This window comes from Corvus hawaiiensis, chromosome 3 (genome assembly GCF_020740725.1).
Source record: "Corvus hawaiiensis isolate bCorHaw1 chromosome 3, bCorHaw1.pri.cur, whole genome shotgun sequence".
Lineage (NCBI taxonomy): Eukaryota > Metazoa > Chordata > Aves > Passeriformes > Corvidae > Corvus > Corvus hawaiiensis.
In genome coordinates, this window is record NC_063215.1 from 101172862 (window position 1) to 101178366 (window position 5505).

Consider the following 5505-nt stretch of genomic DNA (forward strand, 5'->3'; position numbering starts at 1 on the left):
CACCTTTGTCAGACAGGTTGCTGCAACCGGATGTTTAGCTAAGGTAATAGGTAAGAAGGTACTTATATCCTCTATTTGGAATTGAATCTCTGCTCCATGACAGAACAACAGACTGGTTAAACATCGGGTTCTTCTTCAGTGCTGCTGTTCATTCTATTCTTATTCTAGAAAAGCTAATAAAAAATGCTGGTTTAGATCTGCTTTCCTATTCTTAATTGTTGCTTTGGTGCAATCAGACCTTTATTGATTGATAAAAACATGAATCTTGCATTGTTCTGCAAAGATAATTGATTTTCACCATTAATTTCTGAAGGAAAAAATGAGACAAATTAATTTCTGTTAAAACTTTTTATAAACTATCTTATTTTTTTGCTACTGAAAGTTAATTATGAGCCACATTAATTTTTTTAGCATCTCCTAGCTGTAGCATTTAATTTATGAATTATAATTACACTATTTACCATATTTCATAGCTGATGTCAGTCATCATCTTTCAGGAACCTATAAGTTCAACAGAGTCTAATGTTTGAAAGATATCAAGAAATTGAATATCAAAGTTTCTATAAAAAGTAAAAGGAAATAATAGATGATAATAACATATTTGGTTTGAGAAATCTGTCAAAGGACCAGAATTTTTTGAATAAGCTTGGAGGAACCCATCATTTCTCCACCATTTTGAGTTTCTCTTTGCTCCCAGTGACTCTGGGAGATTTCAGCGACCACTTTGTAACTACTGACTTTTTAGTAAACTGCTATTTTTTTCACTTATATCTCATATTCATGTCTCCTTAGTTGTGGAAAGGGATTAGATAAAAGTAAAGGGGAGGTGGCCACCCCCTTAACTTGTCTTAAACCAAGACAACATGGCAAGGCAGAATCCCAGGCAAACTGCAGATGTTCTTCATACCTTCCTATGATGAGGGTAGGTGTGGGTCTGAAGTGGGGGGTCCATCTGCTGAGCAAGGGTCAGCACAGCAGTTTCCATTCTGTGTTTCTTGGGACTCAGGATCTCTGTCTTGCCTCCCTATCCCACTGCTGAGCTCTAATACCTGCCTCCCACTCCTCTCATCCCATCTGTCCCAGGTCAGTGTCCTCCCAGACCTTATAGTTGCTGTCAGGCCCTCCCACTGACACCCAGAAACACATACAGTGGCAAATCTTCCAGGAAAACAGAAATCTTGGAGAAAATCAGAGTTAGAGACCCTGACATTTTATTTAGTAATATGTTATAGTGGTAATTAATCTTACTGCTGAAAGTTGTGCTTTTGGTTTTAATACGTCTGCCTTTAACTCCCACTTCCTTGTCCTTATCGTGCCTTTTTCATAACTCTCTATTTCTCATTTTGATCAGTAGGCTGACTTTAGCAGAAGTTATTGTTATCAATGGTAAAAGAAGTGTTTGATTTTTGATGAGTAAAATATGAATTAAAAAAAAATCAGGCATTTATGTAGTGTTAGTACACTACTTAGATCAAGATTCTCAAAATTGCTGGAGAGTATTAAGTGCCTTCGTTAAAAAAATCATAATTTCAATAATTTTTTTTTTCTAAGGGAGGAAATAAAAGAAACAAAAGTCCTGTACCATGTTACAAGTTGCATTGTGAAGTCAGAGATGCCACTATGTTTGTGAAGAAACAGCCTGAGATCTCAGTTGGCCTCTTGCACATGGATTAGACTCTACAAGGTCCAAGCAGTAGGACTCAGCTGAGCACCAATGGACAGGAAATTTTCTCATTAAAACAATATGAGCTTTGTGCTTGTTACTTTCAGCACTGTTGATTTCTGGAATTCTGGGTTCCAAAATCAGCGCTTGGCAGTATCCTTATTGGCAGTGGTCATGGTGGTGGTGCAGTGGTGTGTCAGGAGGTAAGTAAAGCTCAGTAAACCAGGTTTTAATTTGCATTGCACAAAAAAAAATCATTTCTTGTCTTCAGACAGTCTCAAGGGTGCTGTGGCAGAAGCAAATTGAGTTCAAAAAGCTGTCTATGGCCCAAATTCAAAATTTCAGTACTGGGTCTATTCCAAAGAGCAGAATTTGAAAATTTAGTGCTCTGATTCTGTGTTGGACATGTGCTCAAAAGCAGTCATGGCATAGGAAAATAGGAAACAAACATTAGCAAAAGGGAATGGAATAAAATAGAATTAGAAAACAATACTTAAAAAAGGCAGATCATCTGAATTATTCGTCTGATGAATGATGAGTCTATGAATATGGGGCCATTCAGAACCATGTTTAAAAAAGAAAAAAGCTTTTTTTTTCCTCACTGCCTCTGGGTCCTTGAGTATATCCTGACAGAAACAGCTTGATGGGCCTGATACTGCGTGTCTGTGGTCATGTCTGAATTAAAAACAGAGTTCTTGCAGAGATCCCCAGACTGCTGTGAGTGTCTTCAAGAGCAACAGAGCTATGTCAGCCCAAAGCAGAGCCTGTGTTAGCTTGTGCTGGCAAGTGACAGGTCCTATTAATGTACATAGGGCACAGTGCCAGTGTGTCTCTTCTGCTTTTGTCTCTAGAGGGAAGAGCATCTCCTGTGGCATTGCCCTTGGCCATGTGGTGCAACCTCTCACACGGGTACTGGTATGAGAAAGTCTGCGTGGGATTCATACACCCAGAACCTAGAGGTACTGAGAAACTGATTTTTTTTTTTTTCTTCTTTCTATAAGCTTTAAAGTATTCTGGATGGGTTATTGTGGAGCTATTTTCAATTGAATAAGAAGGTGATGAATTTATTATGTGGGGATATGTATGACATTTGGTGAACCAGAACTCCAGAATCCTGATGTTGAGACACTTTGCCCAATTTTTTGTGTGCATGTTCCTTAATTTATGCTTGGCTGCAAGGCAATGGTGTTTTTATAGCCATACAGCTGGGGAGGAGAAGATGTAAACAGTCCCTTTTTCCTACAGTTGCCATAAAAATGGTCATGACTTAGCCCAGTGACCTATATTCAAGAAACCTACATTCAGGTAAACCTGAGGCTGACCCCCTTTAAACCTTTAGCATGTTGTCCCTTGAATTCAGGGAATTTTTGAGCCTCTCCTGGTCAAAGGAAGCTGGGGTTGAGAGTAGCTAATAGCCTCAGTACCCATAACAATTTTAGGATGCAGGCCCAAAAATTAAGGTAGAGTCCTTACCCCTTGAAGAAAAATACTCTTTTGTGTTCTCCACTGTGTTGTGTGACCTTCAAGGATATGGTGCTTCTTTTTTCACACAGCCCCTCATGTAGGGCTAATCTCAATGTGCAGCCTTAGTAATTCACCAAATAAAAAGGAAATGTAAACATGATGGTGTGAACACTAAATAGTAATTCACCTAATAAAATGCTTACTGGTGGAGCTCTGTCACTTGCTGGCAAATGGCACAACTCATATTATTCAGTGTATATTAAACAAGCTGTCACCTAGGCATATTTGTGAGAAATAATACTGGATGAAAAATGCTCTTCGGGTATTTTGAATGTCTGCAGCATTTAATGTCTGCTTGCTGTATTCACCAGAGCCAGCAGAAAGTGTACTAGACTACAAGGACAGTGTCCTCCTGTCAGCTGAGGTACCCATATATTGTCAGCTCACAACACACCAGGAATGCTGATTGCCCCATAATTTAAAAGTATTGTACAGCACAGCAAGATCACAACTTCTGAGCTCATTCTGAGTACATCATAAAAACCACAGTGATAGTTGTCCATAAAATAATCAACAATGTCAAACTATGAATTTCTGGGGTGAAAACTATCAGTCCAGGAGAAGTAAGATATGGAAAGTTTCCATCCTCTCCCTTTTCTAACCCCAACAATGCAGGGGAGAAAAAGGCATGAAATTTGGAATATGGTACACAACTGTTTTTTCACTTGTGGACTCCTAGCTGGAAATTGATTTAGGCTGCCAGTTAGGCAAGGTAATTAGCAGACAGCTGTTCTGTGACATGCATGGGAGAAATTAGCTAATGACTGTGGTCCTTTTTCTTGGCAGACAGGTACCTGCATCTCATCCAGAAGAGGTCAGTGGCCTCCCGAGTGGTCCAGCAGCCAAGGACATCCTGGCCATGGAAATAAACCTCATCCCAAGGTGCCAACACACACTCATACAAGGTCATTGAAGGCATGGAGGAGAAACTCTGCACCTCTTCCAGGGATGCAGGTTCTTCCCCTGCTTTTGAAACTGTGGCAGAAGGAGGTAGGGATGGCCAATGGCAGTGGTGGTGAGAGCTGCAGCCCAGGAGTAGAGTCCTTGCGTGTCGCTCACCGCCACCCTGACCTGGCCTGAGCAATGCTTGATGGAGCTGAAATCCATCTACTGGGAAGGCCTGAACCAAGAGGAAGGCTTCACCTCAGACTAGTACTTGGGGGTGGGAGCAGTAAGTAAGGCACTCCTTCATTTGACAGATATAAAATCAGACTGCAGTTCCAAATGTTCTGCCTGCAAGACTTAATAATCCTTAGACTGAGTTATTTATGCTTGCATTCAACAGTGCTGGTTTCCTTTGTATTTACTTTTCATTTTAATTGGGTGCAGGCAATGTTGGCTTGGCTGTGGTAAAGAAGTCTTTTCTGTCCCCAACTTTGTGGCATTTGATCTTTTCTGTTATTTTTAAGCTACAGTGGTTCACAGAAGCAAGTTCCTTATTTGATTTTTCTCTGCTTTGATTCATACTGTGTGCGAATACAGATGTAATGTGGTCATGTTGATTTCATGCCAGACCAGTAGATAATTCCTAATTTTATTCCTCACTACCAAATCTATTTCAGTTTCTGTTTCATGTCTCCACAGAGTCACTCAAAGCATCATTACTGGAGAAATGTCTTTGAAAACTTGAAATAGACTTAAACACTTTTTCAGTGAATAGGCAGACATTACTTCATATCTCAATAAAGTAAGCACTGGTTTGACATTTAAATGTCATTTTGACACACTCCTGACCTCTATGTCTCTGTTCCTATGAAAAATTTCAAGGGCGATAGCACATTTAAAACTATTTAAATCAATCTTAAAGGGAAAAAAACCCCCAACAATTGTCTGCTACATTCTAGAGACAACTATTTTTTATAAGCACAGAGAAGTGGTGGTTCTTGTTCAGCATTAATATTTAATAAAGATTACAAAATTCATCTTGGTAGATAAGAAATTCACTTGAACTTTGTGAACCCAAGCATTTGTTTTGAGAAAAAAACAAAAAGCAAGTCAATTCCCAAACATGAGTGAACTTTTTTAGTGCTATATATATTCTTTGAGTAGGTAAAAAAAAAATCCTTTTCTTTCTTAGTATCAGAAACTGGGGAAAGTATTATCACAAATATCTTTCATTCCATGAAATCAATTGAAAAAACCTCTGAATTCAGTAGAATTTGGCTCATCTTAAAAGAATCCTCTGGGGAGATGAGCAAATCTTTGAGTAATATCTAAGATCTGATCTATTCTCTGGATCAATGTGTCCAGAGATACAGATAGGGATATTTTCAGGATTAGGGTCCTCACAATTTCACAAAGGGAAGAAGGGCAACTGA

General features: G+C 39.1%; 1 long non-coding RNA gene across 1 annotated transcript; it reads left to right on the plus strand.

The window, feature by feature from the left end:
- Nucleotides 1-1478: 1478 nt before the first annotated feature.
- LOC125324091 lies at nt 1479-4601 on the plus strand. The gene is made up of 3 exons (XR_007202797.1): nt 1479-1866; nt 2515-2622; nt 3974-4601. It is a non-coding gene; the product is annotated as an uncharacterized LOC125324091 (long non-coding RNA).
- The last annotated feature ends 904 nt before the right edge of the window (nt 4602-5505 follow it).